Below are 23,142 nucleotides of genomic sequence, written 5' to 3'. Positions count from 1 at the left end.
GTCTCCTGAGAAATCTCTGTGTGGAACAAGAAGCTACAGTTAGAACTGGATGTGGAACAACTGATTGGTTCAAAATTGGGAAAGGAGTACGACAAGGCTGCATATTGTCTCCCTGCTTATTTACCTTATATGCAGAATTCATCATGCGAAAGGCTGGGCTGGATGAATCCCAAGCCGGAATTATGATTGCTGGAAGAAATATCAACAACCTCAGATATGTAGATGTCACAACATTGATGGCAGAAAGTGAGGAGGAATTAAAGAACCTTTTAATGAGGGTGAAAGAGGAGAGCGCAAAATATGGTCTGAAGCTCAACATCAAAAAAACGAAGATCATGGCCACTGGTCCCATCACCTCCTGGCAAATAGAAGGGGAAGAAATAGAGGCAGTGGGAGATTTTACTTTCTTGGGCTCCATGATCACTGCAGATGGTGACAGCAGCCACGAAATTAAAAGACGCCTGCTTCTTGGGAGAAGGGCAATGACAAACCTAGACAGCATCTTAAAAAGCAGAGACATCACCTTGCCGACAAAGGTTCGTATAGTTCAAGCTATGGTTTTCCCAGTAGTGATGTATGGAAGTGAGAGCTGGACCATAAAGAAGGCTGATCGCCAAAGAATTGATGCTTTTGAATTATGGTGCTGGAGGAGACTCTTGAGAGTCCCATGGACTGCAAGAAGATCAAACCTATCCATTCTGAAGGGAATCAGCCTTGAGTGCTCACTGGAAGGACAGATCCTGAAGCTGAGACTCCAATACTTTGGCCACCTTATGAGAAGAGAAGACTCCCTGATGTTGGGAAAGATGGAGGGCACAAGGAGAAGGGGACGACAGAGGACGAGATGGTTGGACAGTGTTCTCGAAGCTACTAACATGAGTTTGACCAAACTGCGGGAGGCAGTGGAAGACAGGAGTGCCTGGCGTGCTCTGGTCCATGGGGTCACGAAGAGTCGGACACGACTAAACGACTAAATAACTAATAAAATTTTCATCAGAGAAATGTTGGAGGGTATGCTAGAGTCCATCAGATTTATTAAATATATTCCTCAGCTGCAAAGGCATACAAATAGGGGGCTACAAGGTTACTGAATAGCCTGCTTAACCTGAGGATGTTTGTAAGAGGTTTTATTACAGCCCTATTTATGATTGAACTATTCAGCTTTGTCCTTTAATTTGAAAACTGTGTTGACTTAACCTTTAATAAGAATGTTTGCTTTTTGTTATTTGATTAAAGGTTCCACCCACATTTTCTGCTACATTTGTGATCCATGAATGATACGTTCCATAAAACCAAAGGCTCTCATGTCATGTCAAATAACAGGTATATTGTGGAATAAGTTTACATGGGTATACAGGAAAGGCATTGTCAAACAGGAAAGGCAGCAAAAGGCTGTGAAGTGCCTGTGGCATGTCTGGGCAGTTTTGCCCTGGCAGTGACCATACCCCCTCATTAGGAAAATTGTAATCATTATTTATCAAAATTGTATACTGCCCTTCATCTGCAGATCTCAGGGTAGTTTACAAAAAATAAAAATAATAAAATGCAAAGTACACCATAAAAACAAGAATAAGAACCACAAACCACTAAGCCTCCCTCTCCCACATCTTTCTCTTTATCGGAGACCCTGGAGAGCTGCTGCCAGCCCATGTCAGCAATACTGAGCTGGGTGAACTAATCATCCCATGTTGTGTAAGGCAGCTGAACTTTGCCACATGCAATATTAACAGATGCAATACAGGTGTATCAAACCTTATAGGAATTGCTCACCATTCACTTCCTGCTAAGGCCCTTAGGCTTTTTAATTGGCTTCTTAAGCAAAGCTAGGGGCCAGACTTGCATTCACAACTGCCTTGTATCCAGGCGCAGAGCTCCATTGGCACAATGGGACTTCTGTTTCCTCTGCTTGTCTTACCTCTCCTTTGTAAGAGGCAGAAAGGGGATAGAGTAGGAAGCAGAGAGAAATAACAAAATGCAGCCAAGGCAGCTCCTGCTTCGCTGTGTGTTTGCCTGTGATCCTCTCCAGCTTTCTGCCTGCTTCCAAGGTAGCTTTAAAACTCTTAATAGCCCACATCTGGCTTACACACTGCTACTCTTCTCTGCTAAGTGCAATGGGTAGTCAGACTGTAATTTTATACACCATGTAGCATTACTTGTTTTAAAAGGACAACAGTAAAGTGAATAACCAAAACTGTTCCCAATTATTATGCACCGAAAAAAACACTTGATCTGAAGTCCTTTGTTCACTTTTTGCTTGTTTTATTTATTCAACAATGCCTAATAAAAGACATTTCAGCATCTAAACAATTAATTATACCTGAAGATCAGGTGCATGAAAAGTTCCAAATGGCATCAGATCTTCCTAAAAAGAAGAAAATGCTTGCGCTAGAAGCTTGAGCAACTACAATGCACAAGGGAACAAAACTGAGCAAATAGAGGATGGGGTGTGGATATATTTCAAGAGGATCTCATGATCCTCATAAGCTCAGGCAAAACAAATGAAATTCCTAGGTTATTTAAAAAAAGATTTGCAGGATTACCTCCAGATTTATCGGTCTTTTGTTCTAATGAATGGGAAAACTATCAGAGAAGGCCAGAAGGATGTTTAAGCAATTGTTTAACTCAGGCTTTTTGCACTTGGTGATGCTGTCATTGCCTCATGACCAAAATTGTTTCCAGTCATTGAGCAGCAAAGCAAACACTTGATTTGAAGTCCTTTATTTCACTTTTTGTTCATTTTATTTATTTCACAATGGCTGCTACAGGACACTGTAGAACTACAAACACCTTAGGTGATTCACTCAGATGCTTTGGGATTGTGCAAATTAGCTGGCTGCATTTCCATCTGGTTTTTTTCCTCAGTTCTGAAACCAGGGGAAAAGGTATTGCTGTTTTTAGATAGATTCCCTATAAAACTCTTTATGGAAAGGGAACAGGGTATTTGACTGACTGACTGCTCCTACATCAGCCTTCCCACTCCTGGGGATGACGCTTGGAGGCCCTACAGGGAATATGTATTCATTAGTAAATAAAGATCGATGAGTAATAAATTATGAGTGATTTGTTTTGTGTGTTAACTTGTTTGTTAAGCACCATGAATATTTTTTTAACTGAAAAACAGGAGATGTGTGTTTGTGTATAATGAAATAAATCGAAAATAAAGAGAGTAGCTGAGTTGGTAGAGCATGAGACATCGGTACTGACCCCCTTCCATGCCTGCTCCCTGTGATGCAAATAGGGAAACTTAAATGCCACTTGAAGAAACAACAGACAGCCAACCACTCAGAACACCATGTGCCATAAGTCCATTTGTGTTTGATGCTATCATTCTGGCTGTTCTGCAGAGCAAGCTCATGGTGGTCATGCTGACATTTAATAGCTATAACATCATCAAAATGCTGCAGTCAGCCTCATGCAGAAGATATCCAGCAGATACCTAAATGTGCTTTAAGTCACACTGACTGTTTAGCATTTGCACTGCTCACATTGGGAACGCTGAGCCAAAACACATGATAACATCAGAGTACTGTATGAGTGGGACAATGGTTGCATTGTTTAATGTTTTTTCATATTAAGCAATCCCTGAACATTGCAAATGTATATATCAGGGACTCAGCTGTATTAGTTTAAAAAAAAATGTTGTTGTAATGTGTTATAACACTGTGACACCAGATGGCGCAGTAGAGTTGAAATTGGAACTCTGAAATTTTCCATTGTGGGCTTTAAAACTGTTTTTTCAGAACATTTTCAGAGTGTTTTTTATAGCTGTGTAGATGCAGCCCAGGTCTAGGCTAGGGCCTTTCTCCACGATGTGCTAATTGTTTAAATGCAAGATTCGAGGTAAAGGTACCCCTGACCGTTAGGTCCAGTCGTGGACGACTCTGGGGGAGTCATGTAACCAGTATGACTAAGCCGCTTCTGGTGAACCAGAGCAGCGCACGGAACCAGAGCAGCGCACGGAAACGCCATTTACCTTCCCGCCAGAGTGGTACCTATTTATCTACTTGCACTTTGACATGCTTTCGAACTGCTAGGTGGGCAGGAGGAGGGACCGAGCAACGGGAGCTCACCCCGTCGCGGGGATTCGAACTGCCGACCTTCCGATTGGCAAGCCCTGGGCTCTGTGGTTTAGACCACAGTGCCACCTGTGTCCCTATGCAAGAGTCTAGTCTAATGTTAATGTTTAAAGTGCAATTCCTTCACAATGCAATGAACATCAACACACCCATCTTAATTTACACATACAAATGGATATATGGCATGAAAATCTCTGAACAAGTATCGAAACGAAGTTGGCACTTAAAATTTAGCAACACCAGACAGAGGTAGCCCAAAGCCATCATGAGTAGAAGCCTATTACAGCCTTGTCCTCTCTGAATTTGTCTGATGCCCTTTCAAAGCTGCCTTGGTTGGGAGCTGTCAGATCTTGTGGGAGTGAATTCCAGCTGTGTGCTGATTCTCTGAAACATCCTCCAGCCTGACTTGGGCAAACATTACACACTGGAAGAGAGGGAGACAGAACTTATTGTTGCTCTTGTGAATGTATGTGACTTATGCAAAAAAAATAAGGCACATTTTCCTGGGTAATTCCTTTTTTAAAATAATAGTTTTTATTAAAGGTTTTCTTGGTTTACAAAAGTATGTGCATTGTCTCTTTTTTCAGGTTGCGTTTTCTACAGATCAGTTACATTTGTTCTGAGACATTAGTGCTGTATGCAGTATATAAGCAATTCCAAAGATAGGCTCTTGTACAGTGTGCTTATATCTCCTGAAGAGCTTTTAGTTTAGGCAAATGAAGACCCTCCCTGCAGAATCTACATCAATTCCCAAATCGATAAGCTCAGTGTAAGCACCCTTTGACTTTTTGTACACAACTGAAACAAGGGAGCAACCAAACAGTGCCCCCTCTCCTTCTCTATATAATCAATATGGCATGTAAAGAAGGGGGTTCTAAGGCCAAAAGGTGGGGACAAACTTCTGAATGTAGAAGGAAAAGCAGAAAGATCACACACACACACACACACACACACACACACACACCCTACCTCCAGCCAAAATATGCAAAATATGGCTAAGTAACTAAGGAGAAGCAGTGTGCCAACAGATGAACAAACTGTCCTTAGAATAAGCAGTCATAGGGGCATAAGTGAATATACCTCTATTGTTTGAATCTCTGCACTATATCATAACAAACATAGATAGGTCCAGTAAGCCAGGTTTGTGGCCCCCAGAGATGAGCAGTCAAAAGGAAACAGAGGTTTCACAACCTGTCCAATTATTGCTTTGATTGATCTCAATGGGGGACTCTCACACCACACAACCAGGCATTGCTGCCATTTGTCACCAGAAAACTAATGGCTACTTTCCCCTTCGTGTAGATCACCCCCCAAAAAGCCCTCCAAACGAGTAAAAATATTCCCCCTTCCTGGAAAATAATAGCCCATCCCATTATTGAGAGAGGCTGCTATTTCCCCATGTACACTCACTGAAATCTCCTCCACCAGTACTGCTCTTCCTCTCTCATCACTGTTAACCAGTCATTTGTTGATGTGTCTTAGGGAAAAGGCTAAAGCTGGATGTGGTTAGTCTGGATAAAAGAAGAGTGTTTTCTCCTACTTCAGAGGGTAATAATAATAATAATAAAAATTTTATTTATATCCCGCCCTCCCCAGCCGAAGCTGGGCTCAGGGCGGCTAACAACAATCAAAATAATCCAACATTCTAAAAACATTCATTATAAAATTAATTAAAATCAAATTAAAATCAAATTGATGGCAACCATTAAGCAAAATTCTGTGCAGATTGCCAGAGGAGGGGGTCAGGCTGCGCCCTGACCAAAGGCCTGGTGGAACAGCTCTGTCTTGCAGGCCCTGCGGAAAGATGTCAGGTCCCGCAGGGCCCTAGTCTCTTGTGGCAGAGCGTTCCACCAGATTGGAGCCGCGGCCGAGAAAGCCCTGGCTCTAGTTGAGGCCAGCCTAACCTCTCTGTGGCCTGGGATCTTCAGGATGTTTTTATTTGCAGACCGTAAATTTCTCTGTGGGACATACCAGGAGAGGCGGTCCCGTAGGTACGAGGGTCCTAGGCCGTATAGGGCTTTAAAGGTTAAAACCAGCACCTTAAACCTGATCCTGTACTCCACCGGGAGCCAGTTCAGCTGGTATAGTACCGGATGAATATGATCTCGCAGCGAAGACCCCATAAGGAGTCTAGCTGCAGCATTCTGCACCCGCTGGAGTTTCCGGGTCAGTCTCAAGGGCAGCCCCACGTAGAGCGAGTTACAATAATCCAGTCTGGAGGTGACCGTTGCGTGGATCACAGTGGCTAGGTCAGGGCGAGAGAGATAAGGAGCCAACTGCTTAGCTTGGCGGACCTGAACCAACAGATTCAAGCTACAAGAAAGGAGAGGAAACTTTCTGGTGGTGAGAGCTGTTCAGCAGTGGAACGGACTTCCTTGGAAGATGGTAGACTCTTCAAGGTCGGAAGGCCACCTGTCATGGATGCTTTAGTTGACATTCCTGCACTAGAGGGGGTTGGACTAAGTGTCCCTCTGAGTCCCATCCAACTCTACAATTCTATGATTCTATGACACTGATTACTCTGACCAGCCTGTATGTTCATCTGGATGGAGAACTGTGGGCTTAAATGGATGCTGCCCGCATTGTTCTTCTCCACTCCTAACCAGCAGATGTAGCTGTGCACACAGAACACTTTCCAAAGGAATTAAAATAATGTCAAGCACCTGTTCACTAAGGGAGTCACTAAGGGGACTGAATTTAGTCCTCTTACCTCCTCCTATTTTCAGCAAAGTAGCCTGTAGGCACCAGAAGGCTACAAAAACAAATAGTGACTGGAAAACAGATTTCACTGTTTATTAATGAGGAGCTGAATAGAATGAAAGATGAAGTATGCAACCTACAGACCAAACTCGTGATGACCGAAGCTAATGAAGGAACAAACAAACATATTATTGATAGAATGGGAGTCCACTTAGAACAAATGGGAAATAGTAGAAAAGACTGCATTAAGATTAAAAGGATAACTGAAAAAGCAGAAGGAGATAATGTAGTTTCTTATCATGTTGACTTAATTGTTTCCATAGCAGGAGTAGATTTGGCTAATAAAATTATTGCTGCAGCTTACTATTTAAATTCAAAAATAGTGCATACAAGCTAGATAGAGATAGTCAAGATATATTTCAGAGCATTAACTCAAGAGAGATGTTTTAAGAGTCATCCAACATCTTAATGATATTAAAATTGGTGGTAATGTGATCAACTTCCTAGCAGACATTTCCTGTTACTCTGAGCTAAATCAAACTGAGGTTGAAGCATTAAATGATTCACATATTCCATTTGTCCAATGTAGTACTATCACTAATCTTTCAAATATCCCGAAATTATATTTAATTGACTTAAGTATGGAAAATTAGTTGCAAATTGATGGAAATGACAGTGTTGGAGGGAGTCTGAGTGTCAGTAAGCTTGACCTGGGAAGCAGAAGAGAATCAAAATATATTAAAGAAATAATGTTAAAGAAAAATCAGTTATCGCTGATACTTTTCCCCCTAATATATTGTTAAGAAAAAAATATGAGTGAAATGAAATGTTTGAGTCTTGGGGTGCGAGCCAATGCAGTGCAAGCAGGTATCCTCTGAAATGGGATTTCTCTTTCGACTTCCCCCATCCCTTCAACCTTCTGTGCCCTGCAATCTACTCCACAACAGATTTTGGAGGCATCTGAGCAGCTGGAGGGGAGAGAAAAGAAACTGGAACTATTGTTGTAGAAAGGAGGCTCCATTGTGCAAATGGGCAGACACTGGATGCCAATCATCGTGTCAAAGGACTTAACCCTTCAGTTAAAAGAATGCAGATTATGCAGTTCTTGAAAAAGGGAAAAGGCAATAAAATATTTCTGCAGACACTTACATGAAAGAGGTGCAACAAGACTATATGAAACCTCCTTAGCTAGTGCAAATCTATGTTTCTTGTGTGACAGCTAAGACCAGAGGTGTGCTAATATATGTTAAAACTTCAATTCATTTCTAGTTTTTAGCAAGTGTAAGAGATAGTGGGGGACACTGTACTATGAATAAAATAGGTGCTGGGTATTTTGTTGTTGTTTAGGGACGCGGGTGGCGCTGTGGGTTAAACCACAGAGCCTAGGACTTGCCGATCAGAAGGTCGGCAGTTCGAATCTCCTCGATGGGGTGAGTTCCCGTTGCTTGGTCCCTGCTCCTGCCAACCTAGCAGTTCGAAAGCACGTCAAAGTGCAAGTAGATAAATAGGTACTGCTCCAGCGGGAAGGTAAACGGCATTTCCATGGCCTGCTCTGGTTCGCCAGAAGCGGCTTAGTCATGCTGGCCACATGACCTGGAAGCTGTACACCGGCTCCCTTGGCCAATAAAGCGAGATGAGCGCCGCAACCCCAGAGTCGGTCACGACTGGACCTAATGGCCAGGGGTCCCTTTACTTTATTTTGTTGTTGTTTTTTGGTTTTTTTATTAAAGATTTTCTAGATTTACAAAAGTGTGTGCAATGTCTCTCTCTCTCTCTCGTATTCCCACCCTCCCCATGTAACATTTTTACAAATCAGTTTCATTTGTTGAGACATTAGGAAGAAAAGAGGAAAAGAGGTGGAGCGGGGTGCTGGGTATTTTGTTTATTTATTTTCTAAAATTTATGTTCCTTTTAATTGTAAAAAGAAAAAAACTCATAGTAGATAAGATGCTGGTCACATTATGCACCAGATTCAAAATAAAGTGTCTTTTATTTCATTTCCCTCCAACCTCACTATTTACAGTGTTCTTCTTATAGTAAATATAAATATGTAAGTGAAACCAAGCTTATGGGGAATCTCCATGGTTGGGAGGGAAGATGGTGGGGAGAGGTGGCCCATTTTGGGTGACAGGTCAAGTGCCAAGGCCCATGACACCCCACACCACTGGGCAAAGATTGGGGTGGCCTGTCACAGTGGCGTCAGAGTGGGATCCGTGTTTCCGAGTGGAAAAGGCCTGTGAGCAATGTGTGCCTGAAGTAAAAGGGGCAAAAAAAGGAGGGAGAGAGGGAGGGAGGGAGAAACAGCAACACACCTTGAGCCGTTCAAGTTGATACTGGAGCAGCCAAGCCAGCAGCAGAAGGAGCAGTTTGAGAAAATGGATCAGGGGCAGAACTATTGGTCCGGTGAAATGAAGCAACTGCAAGCAGAGTGCATGAGAAGCCTCCTTGGGGAGAAATCTGCAATTGCATGTGAGGGGAGAGTCCTGCCTTACAAAATCCTGCAAGGGGGTGACCCTGTTGGGATATTGATGTTCTGTTCCATCTAAACAGATGTGTGGAGTTGTTGTATGTCACATGTCTGTTTACATTCCAGCACAGCTTGCTGGGAACTTCTGTTTGTGTATTGCTTTTGCTTTGTGCTTACTGCTTTTTGCTTGGACACGAAGGGGAGCAGACATGTTTTTCCTTTGTCCTATTGCTGAATAAAATGCCTGTAAATATGCTTACATATGCCTCTGTCCGCTCTTCCGTTGAAAAGAGTTCTTATCTCTGCTGGCTTGCGTGCTCAGTCTCTAAAGGTTTCTGACGCTTGAGTTGCAGTTTTGATGCTGTTCTGAGAACCAGAGTTCATCTGGCTGCCAGCCAGTGGGCTGGAGCCAGCTGGGGGCCTGCCAATTGCCCCCGTCTCCCAGGACGCATCCCAACAGACCCAAGACCCCAGCTGGAGGTCCAGAGTGTGGAAGAGCAGCTGAGGGGCTTAGACAGTGAAGAAAGGCAGTCTGTAGCTGAAGGCAAGAGGGAAGATGGCATCTTGGAGAAGGATGAGCTGTCTTGATTTGGGGAACAGGAGGAACTGGAAGTGCATGTGAGCATGCATGAAGAGCAGTGGGTGACTGCTGGATCGGTGCCAGCAGGGGTGCCAGGAAAAGGGAAGCAGATGGCTTCTGCTGATGTGGAGCTAAGTGGGGCCACACTGTGCTGCCTGCCCAGCCATGCAGTGGGGAGCCCAGATGGCTGACACCCCTCTGCTTTGAGGGGCACACTCACGGCACCCTGCAGGCCCAGTGCTGCTTTGTGAGGCTCGCTAGAAAAAGTGCTGGGGGCGCAGGGCACCATGAGCTGTTGTGGCCTCAAGCTGGAGCAGTGGCATTGGGTGAGATGGCTGGGGGGGGGTTGTTGCCCCGGGTGCAGTTTGGGGGGCACATTCCTCATGGCACCCTGCCACAGCATGCGCTGTTGCATCCGTCTCACACTGTCCTCCAGCTGGAGGGTGCCTTGAGAAGGATGCAACAGCTCATGGCATCTTGGGACCCCAGCGCTGTTTTTGTGGGTCTTGCAAAGTGGCGCTGGGCTCACAGGGTGCCATGAATGAGCCCCGCAAAACAGGGTGGCATTAGCTCATGTCTGGGCAGCGTGGCCCCATTTAGCTCCAGTGGGTAGGGGTCTCTATGGCGGTGCACCTGCCCCCACAGCACACCCACCCTAGACACCAGTGGGGGACACTCTGCCACTGGTCAAGAGACAATGGAAGAGACTGCAAGCCTGGGCAGTGTGTCTGGAGGTCCTGGGCCCTTGTCAGCCTCGCTTACAGGGGAAGCTGGAGCACCAGCTTGGCTGCAGGAGTTGCCGGAAGGAGGTGTACAAAGCGCCACACAACTGCCTTAGGGACTGTGCTCCTGATTTGTGTAGGGTTTACTCTTTCGCCATTTATTCTCCCAAAGATATCCCAGCAAAGGGAGCAAGTTAATAAGGTCTCTTTAGAGGCTATATGTTTAATTATGTTTTTAAAAAAACTAATTAAGCAATAGCCCTGCCCCCCAAACTAATTCAGGACTGGATCTGGGGCAGGTGATTGTCAGGTAGCCCCAAGGCAGGTCTACCTGATTCGGGTCCCCCAGATCAAGGCTGCCGGTCGGATGGAGGGGGCTGCGCACAGTCTTAATAGCAACTACAAAAGTCGCAGAATCGGATGGATACAAATATGTGACCAATGTTTTGCTGAATGTTCATGATTGACAAATATGAATTACAGCTCAGAATCTGAAGCAACAATTAATCAACACAACTATCACATTTAATGATCCACTGGGAGGAAAAATGTGACTAAAAACTGTTGACTTCATTGTACAAATAAAAGCACAGTGGAATGTTCAAAAAATGATCAAAATTGATGGCAATTCCTGCAGAGACTCCTTAATGTTCAAAGTGCTGCCTGAGCCAAGAAACCTACCATGCCTCATGGCAGAGCTGGTCCGGGAGAATAGAGCTTTGTGAGTTCTGTTTGCAGAACACTGTTGGCAAGCACTTAGTTAACTTAGAAAACTTTCTATGTTATTACTTTGAAGTATGCTTTTGAATTCTCAAACATACCAGCTTAAGTCAACATTGCAACATAATGAAGCCACTCTGTTCTTTCCTCCCGGAAACAAATAGCCCATCACGTTATTGTCAGAGACTGTTAATGTTGTCCCTTGTACGCTCATTGAAATCTCTTTCCCTATTGCTCATTCACTTAAGGAGAAGTTGATTACGACACATGACCTCTCTTTGTGGTCAACTGTTAGCCAATCGTCGACTGATGAGGCAAGGCACCAATGTCTTCATTAGCCTAAGCACATAGCCTACATACACAAAGGCAGGAATCAATATGTGAATGTCTACCTGGATGGGGAATTGTGTGTTCCAGTGGGTCCTGCCTCCACAGCTCCCCTCTCCCATGCAGTAGTGGGAGCTGCACACACAGTTTTCCAAACAGTAGAAAAGGGAGAACAGATAGAATATCATGAAAAGGACATGGGTAGTGGATGAAATCCTGAATGGCAGTCAGCCTAAAATGTTATGCTGCAGGTCCCGTTTTGAAAGGATCGCTAATAATTATATTTTCCCCACTATTGTTTTTTAAGACAAGCTTTCCACTAAAAATAGATTGTGAGCATTGCATTATAGGCTCCCTGATTTTGAGGCCAGGAATAACCAAACTTTAAGTCATAAATGCTGACCCAGCTGCAGTGTGCATGCACATACACAGGGGAAAAGCACCAAAAGAGGCAAATATTTAAATGATGTACCGTATTTTTCTCCCCATAGGACGCACCGCTCCATAGGACGCACCTAGATTTGGGGGGGGGGAATAAAGAAAAAAAATTATCCCCCCCCCCGAGCTTCCCCCGACCCCAGCCCCCAGAACAGGCTGCTGCCTGCAAGCCTTGCAAGCCCGGCGGGACCTTGCAAGGCTTGCGGACATCTGCCTGAAGCACGGGGCGTGCTCTGCAGCGTGCCCCGTGCTTCGGGTTGCAGGCTGCCACCCCAAGCCTTGCGCGCCCGGCAGGACCTCCCGCCGGGGGCGCGAGGCTTGTGGACATCTGCCCGCAGCATGGGGCGTCCTCCGGAGGGCACCCTGTGCTCCGGGCTGCAGGCTGCTGCTGGCAAGCCTTGCGGACACTTGCCCGAAGCACGGGGCGTCCTCCAGAGGGCGCCCCATGCTCCGGGCTGCAGGCTGCTGCCCGCAAGCCTTGTGAGCCAGCAGGAACTCCCACCGGGCTTGCAAGGCTTGCAGATAGCTTCCTGAAGCCTGGAGAGCGAGAGGGGTCGGTGCGCACCGACGCCTCTCGCTCTCCAGGCTTCAGCGAAAGCCTGCATTCGCCCCATAGGACGCACACACATTTCCCCTTCATTTTTGGAGGGGGGAAAGTGCATCCTATAGGGCGAAAAATACGGTACATTTATAGAAGTCACAAGCCACAGATAAGCCCTGTTTTCTCTGCTTTTCAGCCATGATCCCGCTCAATTTGTGCATGTTTGGCTGGTTACCGTGTTGTACAAATCTGCTGCTCAGGTAAGACTTTTGTGAATTTGCCAGTTTGGACATTCATAGAAGACTTCTTCCCAGAAGATTGGTTCCTGTTCATTTTGCTAAACAAATTATTTGAATCACATCCAAGGACATTTTGTCAGGGAACGAACAACCACCTTTGTACCCACCGTGCAAGGTTCCTTCAAGTCTGCATTGGCCCAGTGTTGCTATTCACAAGCAGAACCTGTGTATCAGAAGACGCCTGTAAAAATCGCCTTAAAGCAGGACTGTCATACTGAAACTCCCAACCCCTAGCAGAGCCAGTGAGTTTCCTACCCAGCAAGCAAGGTGGACAGCTTAAAAGCTCTTTCCACATAGGGTGACTGCTGCTTCTATTCCAGACTGCATTTCTCTTTCTCTGTTAAGTACAGGGGATGGATATTGAACTTGCCGTTGGGCTGGGGGTTATTTGGGTAAACTTTTAATTCAAATAACAGCTTTCTATCAACATACCTATGTATTAGAGACCCAAAGTTATCCTGTACATCCCTATCTGGTCACAATTAGAAAAATATTTACAAAGCAACCCATTTCCAAGGAATTCCCCTATAATGGCTTGGATTCCTGCTTGCCGTTCAGATTGTGTGTGTGTGTGTGTGTGTGTGTGTGTTTATATTCGAATGTGTAATAAAGAAATGTACATGTTACGGAAGAAACCAATATGGCTTAACGCAGAACTGGTACTGCCCACCTTCATAACTCAGAAGAATTCAGGTTTTCGTTAGGGCAACATTTTTCAGAGCTCACTGGGAGCTGTCCAGGGTACTGATTCCTTCCAGGACTTGACTGCCGTGAAGAAACCTGATCTGACCAGGCCCGTCCATTTCCCTCTCAAGTCATAAGCCCCAGCAGAGCATGTCAAGGAGGGGGTCGCTTTCCCGACTCCTCCCTCCAAGCTACTAATCAATCACACGCAGGCACCAGAAGGGTTACCAGGCTTTATCTGGCACCAGCTACAGAACATCAAACAGCAAGTCGAATACAAGGCATGTTCTCTCCCTCCCCCAGCAGTTTAACTCAAAGATTTATAGGGGCTGGGGGATGCTGGCAACCAGCCAGCACCATCACATGCTCCTACTTTGGGGACTAACTGTTACCACCTGCCTGAGGGGCCCCACCCAGCAATACCTGCTCACAGGATCACTACTTCGTGACAAGCCAAACGTTACTGGCAAACACTTTCTATGTTATGACTTTAAAAGAGGGCTGGAGAAATGGAAGCTTAAGTGCAAGACATGTACTAGCAGTACATGTGAAAAGGATCTAGGGGTCTTGGTGGACCACAAGCTTGACATGAGTCAACAGTGTGAGGCAGCAGCAGCAAAAGAAAAGAAAAGCTAATGCTATTCTAGGTTGCATCAATAGAAGCATAGCGTCCCAATCAAGGGAAGTAATAGTACCACTCTATTCTGCCTTGGTCAGACCACACCTGGAATACTGTGTCCAATTTTGGGCATCACAATTTAAGAAGGATGTTTACAAGCTGGAATGTGTGCAGAGGAGGGCAACCAAGATGATCAAGGATCTGGAAACCAAGCCTTATGAGGAGCGGTTGAAGGAGCTGGTATGTTTAGTCTGGAGAGGAGGAGACTGAAAGGAGATATGACAGCCATCTTCAAATATCACAAGGGCTGTCACAGGGAAGAGGGAACAAGCTTATTTTCTCCTGCTCTGGAGGGTAGGATTGGAACCAATGGCTTCAAGGTACAAGAAAGAAGATTCCGATTCAACATCAGGAAGAACTTTCTGATTGTAAGATCTGTTTGACAGTGGAACAGTCTCCCTCAGGAGGTTGTGGACTCTCCTTCCTTGAAGGTTTTTAAGCAGAGGCTGGATCGTCATCTGTCATGGATGCTTTAGCTGAGATTCCTGCATTGCAGGAGGTTGGACTAGATGATCCTTGGCGTCACTTCCAACTCTACAATTCTTATGATCTCCCCATGGCGTGCTAATTAGGCTTTAGGGGATAGCTTGTATTAATGCTAAGGGGAATTTTTTCCCTAAGCCTAATTGCTGGGGGGGGGGTGATTTTTAGAGAGGCAAGAATCATCCCTTCCTACATACTGTGATCTACATACATACCCACTTCACAGCAACTAGGCTTATGGGGAGACTATTATATTGGTTTCAAGTCTTTTTTTTTAATAAGGTAACCTTCCATATGGGGTTGATTAGTGAGGTGCATGGCTATTGTTTCTTTCTGCGCACATCGCCCCCCACCCCCCACCCCATTTACCCCGTATGACAATTAGCCAGCTTTGGCTGGTAACCCAACTGTACTCCTCTCTGGACAGGGATAGCCTTACTATTGTTGTCTATGCTCTGGTGACCTCTAGGTTAGGTTACTGTAATGCATTCTACATAGGGCTGTCTCTGAAGATGGTTTGGAAACTTCACCTGGTGCAGAATTTGGTGGCCAGTCATATTACACCAATCCTGGCCTGACTGCAATGGCTGCCAAATAGCTTCTAGGCCCAATTCAAAGTGCTGGTTTTGACCTATAAAGTCTTAAATGTCCTTAAACAGCTCAGGACCTCAATACCTCTCTCCATATGAACCTACCTGGACTCTGCAATCATCATCTGAGGCCCGTCTTCTTGTGCCCCCTCCACAAGAGGTCCAGAGGGTGGCAACATGAGAAGGGGCCTTTTCTGCAGTGGCTCCTCCCCCAAGGAGGTTCACCTGGCGCCTTCATTATACACCATTAGGCACCAGGTGAAAATATTCCTCTTCAACCAGACTTTGGCTGGTTGAATATGTGCGTGTGCGAGGGGGTCAGGACGGGGGGGAGGGATATTGGTTGGTTTTGTTTTGTTCTTGTTCTTATAATGTATTTTGTCTTTTTATCTTGTATTTTTATGCTGTGACCTGAGATCTACGGATCAAGGGCAGTATACAAATGGAATTTAATAATAATAATAATAATAATAATAATAATAATAATAATAATAATAATATAGTGGTGCCAGTATAGAGGGCAGAGAGATTAAGACTGGTGTTAGCTAGGAAGGGAAGGGAGAACGTGTGTGTGTGTGTGTGTGTGTGTGTGTGTGTGTGTGTGTAAATGAATGCATACAGGTGAAGGGTGTTTATGGGCAAGAGAATTATGGATAAAAGGGGTGGATCCACATGTCCTGCACACTTTGGAATCTGGTTCCGACCTCACCCCTTACTGGTATGCAACCCACAGCAGAGTAACCCTGAGAAAATCCTCTTTAATTATGGCAATATTGCAACATAATGAATACACTTTGTTCTTTTTTTCTGTGAGAATATTCACCCTAGAAAACAAAAGCCCATCACATTATTGACAGAGGCTGTTCACTGAAATCTTTTCTGCTATTGTTCCAGCTGCAAAGTAAGTTTAAGGAGGAACTGTTCAAGCCAAAGATCTCCTCTTGTGTTCAGATATTGACCATAACCAGTGATTACTGGTTATGAGTCTAAGGACATTATGCACAGAAAAACCAGATTCAGTGCATGTCTGCGCAGCTGCCTGGGATACTGTGCACAAGTGAGTCTTGCCTGCATGGTTCCCTTCTCCCTTACAGCAATGATGAGCTGCACAAACAGAACCCTTTCAAAAGGCTATGCAGGAGCTACAATGGGGATATTTTGTCTTCCCCTTCACTCACATTGAATAAAACAACAGAACCCTTCCTGAAGACATATAATCATGCCATTGAGTAATGTCAGCTAAAACGGAAATCGCTACTAATCCTCTTCCACTCCTCCTGCTACCGAGACAAATAAGGAAACCCAAATGCTGCTTGGAGGCACAACTGAGAACAAAACCTGTACAGCCTTTCGGGACACTGTGTGCTAGAAGTACATCTCTGCCTAGGCTACAAGCTCAGGTCAACAAGCTTCGCTGGCTAAAGCATCACCAAAATGCACCAGACAGCTTAACAAAGAACATATCCAGAAGATCTATCTCTAAAGATCTTTTTCATTCTCATGAGGGCCAACCCAAGGCATCTTGCTGCCTGAGGTGAAGCACAAGATGGCAAAACCTTACTTCCATGTACCAAAGCTGGCTAAACTGGCAGCTGAATCTCAGTTCAACCCTGGCAATGGAACAGCATCCACCACCACACCTCAGTGTGGGGCAGGCAGATCATGTGGCTTGCACAGCTCTGCTGCCTGAAGCAGCCACCTCACTCTGCCTAACAGTAGGGCTGGGCTGGGCCACCCTGCCATTTGATTGGCTTATGCTGCATTTATGAGCTGGGGAACCCAGTCAAACAACGAGGCACAAACAATAAAATTATGAAGAGGAGGAGGAAGATGAATGCAGCAAATCAGTTTAATAAACAAATTTCTGTCCTACACATTCCTTAACTTATTTATTGTTCAAGTTGAAAGCACCTTCTACAAAATAAATGGACATGGCAGTCATTGCAAGACTGCCAATGGGGCGCATTTATAGAAGTTTCTTCTTGTCAAACACATAGCCATCAGGAATAGGACTCAGTAAGAATCTTTCTCAGTGATGTGCTAGTTGTCTACATGCAATATTGTCGTATTTTTCATACAGGAAAGCATTCCAAAATTAAATCCTTCACTGATACCCTGACATGATACAGTTGAGGAAGGATTTTACTGTTTGTTTCACTGATCACATAACTCAGTCACAAGAGAGGAGCTCAGGAAAGGATATAGGGGTACCTTGTTTGTGGGCAAAAGAGTAAGAGGCAAGTTTGGGGATAAGAGAACCACAGTATGATTAACTATTAACTATTCAACTGGATATCAGCTTCAAGCAATGTCTACATTGGTGACCCATTGGAATGCGGAGTTAACCAGGGCTATTGACTGTCTGGCTCTGAAGCGCCCTCTCCGACAGCCCTGTGGTTTCCCCGGAGCTGAGAGCGATGAAACAATTGTTGAAATGGCTAGAGTGCTGGTGGCTATTAATCCAGAATGCGGCAGTTAGACTGGTGACTGGGAGAGGCCGCTGAGAACATATAACACCGGTCCTGAGAGACCTGCATTGGCTCCCAGTACATTTCCAAGCACAATTCAAAGTGTTGGTGCTGACCTTTAAAGCCCTAAATGGCCTCGGTCCTGTATACCTGAAGGAGCATCTCCACCTCCATCATTCAGCGCAGACACTGAGATTCAGCTCCAAGGGCCTTCTGGCAGTTCCCTCATTGCAAGAAGTGAGGTTACAGGGAAGCAGGCAGAGGGCCTTCTTGGTAGTAGCGCCTGCCCTGTGGAACGCCCTTCCTCCAGATGTCAAGGAAATAAACATATATCTGACTTTTAGAAGACATCTGAAGGCAACCCTGTAAAGTTTTTAATGTCTGAGTTTTTTTGTGTTTAACATTTTGTTGAAAACTGCCCAAAGTGGCTGGGGCAACCCAGTCAGATGAGAGGCTTATAAATAAAAAAAGTATTATTATTAAAATTATTGATATGTTGGCAAAACACAAATGTAGCATTTTTTCTAATTAATTAATTAATTGAACTATCTGTAGAAATACATTTTACGATGCACTATATATTACATAGTTCTCAGTACAAATGTCATATTTTTATTATAATGATTAATTGTTAATATATATGTGGCTTATATGCCAAAATGACTTCTAAGTGGTTTATAATGATAACATCAATCCATAATTAAAATACAAAATAAGATTAAAACATCCTCACTTGAAATATATAATAAAACAAACAATAAAAGTAGCATCTCAATTACAACAATTAAAGACAAAAGGCAAGTACAAAATGGAATCATTGTTCCAAGATCTCTTTTAGGACCTAAAAGATTGATCTTGCCTTAATTGCACTTATATTTGAAAATCTGTATTCATTTAACTTTGTCGATCAAACTAGCTACCTCAGGTTAAGGCTATTCAGAGAAGAAGAAAAATGAGCAGATGTCTTGAAGTTTTAGAATATGCTTAGCAGTCCATTTCTTTAAAAAATTAGGTGATCTGGCTCAGGTAGATTTATTTCAGAAATAGGTGACTATTTCATTGACTCTGTATTGAAATAAAATATAATCTGGATCTTTCCCCTGCAATCTATGCATTGTTTTGTTACACAGGGATTTTTGCAAATGAGCAAAGTTTCATCTTGGAAACTTCATTAATAGTTCTTTTATGCCAAGCCCCTGTCAGCAAAAGAGAAACCAGGAAAACTGCCTGAATATTTACTATCCCGTGAAGAAAGCCTTTCTGCAGAACCTCTACATAACCCTCTTTGGTTGTTAGCACTCTTCAGGCAAAGCTCTCAAAATGGTTTACACAGGAATGAAAGAAGAAAACAAATACTAACCAATAAAAATAATTGTGTGACAATTGAAGTGCACATGCATACACACACACACACACACACACAAACTTAACAGATAGCAAGAAATGAATGAATGGGTTCTTTTTTTCTCCTCCCAAAAAAAACAAAACAAAAAAGAAAGAAAATGTTTATTTCCCCTCACCTCAGAATATATTTATTGTTTTTTTCATATATTCAAAGAAAGTGACCAAAAAGGAGGCGGCTGGGTTAAAGAACTTGCCAGATGTGCTGCCTGCAGTGCACCCAGCAACTTCTAGAGAACATTTCTGAAAAAAAGAAGGGACCCCCTTTTCCCCCTCACACCTCTTGGTCAGTCTTCTTTCCACCAGTATTACTATTCCAAGAATGTGTTTTCTTTTTATATTTTTTTAAAATGACTTTTTAAAGAGCAGGCACACAAGACTCCACAGTTGTGCCAACCATCTTCCACCTCCCAGAGTGTTTCTGGGCTCCCCTGGTGCCAAATATGGCCTTCTCATTCACATCACAGGAGACCCCTGAGGATGATTCTCCTTCCCTTCCTTTGCCTTGGGATACTGTCCAGAGAATTTACATAATTCAGTCAAAACATAGACATTCCCTAAGGTGTTTTGAGGGTTATGTATATGGATCAAGAAATGTGCACATTTCCCCCTTCATGGGAGGATTATGTGCATGTTCTCCATGAGGTATAAAGAATGTGCCAATAGCTGCTCAATTTACATCCCCCTACACACACAAACACACACACAATTCTAGCCACATTCACACCATACATTTAAAGCACTCTTAAAAACTTAAAAATTCATGGCTTGTCGTGGCCCTCCAAATCCAATACATCTGTATTATTCAGTTGGCACCAATCTCTTATCCAAGAAAAACAGGCTGCCTCGTAATATAACTTTAAATCAGCTAGGCCAAATCACCACCTCTCTTTGATGTCAATTAGTAGGGTGTGCTTTATCTTTCTTTCTACTCATTTCCACTGGGAAAGCATACAAAAGTAACATTTCCTGAACAATATCCTGCTCTCCAGTTTGGTGGCTTTGGCTCCAATCTAGCCTCAAACCTGGATAAGTATCACGAATAAGGAGCAAAACTTTGAAGGTGGGTAGACTTCGCTGCAACAAACTTCTGAGCTCTTTCAACAAGACTCTAGCTCAGAGAAATCAACAGAAACCTCAAAGAAGAGACATGTCCTCTGCTGAGCAAAGCACTGTAGCCAAACAATTAACAAAATCATATTTCTGGTAGTGGAAGTCTCCATTATTACCAGAGAAGTTCCAGTTCTGGGTCAGGTGGCTGTGCTTATACTTATGGAAATCAAACCACAAAAGAAGTTTTTTGTTTTGCATGCCTGGTGCTCCTCTTTATTCCGAGTGCACTTGGGAGAGGTCTCATGTTTGCCAAGGAGTTCTCTGAACATGATACATGCACAGTGAATGTCATTCAGTGAATAGAGATTAAATTTCTCAAATATAGTGGAATATTACAAGAGGTTCAAAGCATTGTTTCCACCTGTTACTGAAATTGTTTACCCTAAGATGCAGCTTCCTGTTATTTTGCTTTACTGGCAGCCTAGAATGATACAGGATAGGGAGGTTGGCAAAGAAACGGATATTTTAAAAATCAGGAGCTTGAGAAGTTCAATGTGACATTGTTGTTGTTTTTTGTGTGTAGGGGGATTGTTTTGTTGTTGTTTTTTTGTTAAATTTATTACCTGCCTTTCACCAGCAGGTCTGGTGGGGGGCATTTGCAACAAATAGGGCCTCTGGTCCTATTGTGCTACCAAAGTCATGTAGGTCCCATGGCAGTCTTGAGCATGTCTCATAACCATACAAATGAACACAATGAAGGCACCTCGTGTAATTGCAGCAGCTGCACCTTTTTGAACCTCACATCCCTAAACTGCTGTGAGGAATGTGAGGAATGTGGAATCCATCATTTGCACTAAAGAGAGGCTCAAACATGCCACTAAAGAGGAAGAAAATGCCTGGCACCTTTAAGCCCCTGTAAGAGGCATTTGCCAGTCAATGATTCTCAAATTATCTGGAACAAATCTTTTTTCCACTTTTTTGCACTGGAGCAACGCTAAAAGGAAACACTGAATCTGAAATAATTCATGAAGCAGAAGAGTAGATTTTTGTGCCTGTCCTAACCCTTATAGGTGACAATCCTAAACTCACTTACCAGGTATTAGGCTCCATTGAAAATACTGAAACTTACTTCTAATGAAACGTAAATAGGATTGTATCGATAATTGTGCTTTCCCGGGTAAGCATTTTTAAAAATAATAATAATAATAATAATCCACCCACTGTCACTTAATGTAAAAAAAGTTAGCTATGCCAGCTCTAGGAGTGATGTACATTAGGGTGTATCCTGGGAATAATGAGACTTTGGATCCACCAGTTCCAGGCCCTCATCTAGCACATTTGTTTTCAGTCCCACTGCCTATGGAGAATCTCCAGTGGTTTGGGCATTTTCAGCCATTGCACTAGGGAGACGGCAGCCTGTGGCTCTCTTCCAACAGTCCCTCAACTGCTATCCCTGAAGGCTTGTTCCCTAAATAAAGGTAAAGGTAAAGGTACCCCTGCCCGTACGGGCCAGTCTTGACAGACTCTAGGGTTGTGCGCCCATCTCACTCAGCGCTGTCCGGAGACACTTCCGGGTCACGTGGCCAGCGTGACATCGCTGCTCTGGCGAGCCAGAGCCGCACACGGAAACGCCGTTTACCTTCCCGCTAGTAAGCGGTCCCTATTTATCTACTTGCGCCCGGGGGTGCTTTCGAACTGCTAGGTTGGCAGGCGCTGGGACCAAACAACGGGAGCGCACCCCGCCGCAGGGATTCGAACTGCCGTCCTTTCGATCGGCAAGCCCTAGGCGCTGAGGCTTTTACCCACAGCGCCACCCGCGTCCCATGTTCCCTAAATAGGCATAAACAATTCATAAAACTGTTACTATGTTGTATGAAGTGTTACAAGGATCCAGAAAAAGTGAGACGCCAGAGCTGATGGATTTGGTTACATGAATCTGAAATAAGAAGGTTCCATGTGCTTCCAGACTGTAAACAACTGCAGAAGATGATAGGAGGGAATGAAAGAGGGGGGAAATGAGTAATTGAGTCATACAAAATTGCTTTTCAAAAACTGTCAGCCATGGTAAGCTGCAGGGAGCCACATATAAGTGTCAGGCGGCAGTGGATCCAATCCCCACAGCAGGTCGCCAGGAAAAGACAAGGGAAAGTTCTTACCAACTGCTTTTCATTCAATATTCACAGAGAGAGGCTTGGAAATGCCGCCTCTTGGAATAGTGGCGTTGCCCTGAGTCTCCACCCCCTCAATCTCTCACATTATGCGTCATCCCTATGGGAGCTGAGATGTGTCCTCTGCCTCTGAGCTCTCTTCTCTCCTACTTTCAAGGCTCACTGGGTTCTGTGAATGGGGTCTGGAATGCTTTCTAAAGTCATTGTGCCATCAGCTGCCCCTGCCTCTTGTGCTTCTTCCTCCTCCTCTTCCATTATTTCCCAGCTTTCCCTCTCATCTGCCTCTGAGCTGTGACCTCCCTCAAATCCCTGTTGTAATTCAGAACTGTCTTCCTCTTCTCTGGAAGGGCCAGGCTGGGGAGGCAGTCTCCACCATTCCTCCTCTGCCCAGTCCCTGACAATAAGCCTTATTTATACAGTACAATCCCCCTTTGTTTGCACAGTCCTTACTGTACCAAGTCACGTTTGGGCTGGTAATTATACCATAACAGACAGAACAAAATAATTCTACAATTTTTACTCAGTCCATTATGTTTGAAAGATAACAGTAATGTATGCTTTCATAAATGACGTTCCCATCAAACCAGGTTTGATGGCAGTAAAATGGACATAATCCAAACAGAGAACTATTTCTTATTTTCCTTGGAAAACGAACTCAACCATCAGTATCCTATTCCTCAAACTTTGCAGTATCCATTATGTGAAGAATTCCTTATATTTTCAACAGAAAAAGTACACTCTGATTT

This window comes from Podarcis raffonei, chromosome 3 (assembly GCF_027172205.1).
Source record: "Podarcis raffonei isolate rPodRaf1 chromosome 3, rPodRaf1.pri, whole genome shotgun sequence".
Classification (NCBI taxonomy): domain Eukaryota; kingdom Metazoa; phylum Chordata; class Lepidosauria; order Squamata; family Lacertidae; genus Podarcis; species Podarcis raffonei.
This window is presented reverse-complemented; position numbering follows the sequence as displayed.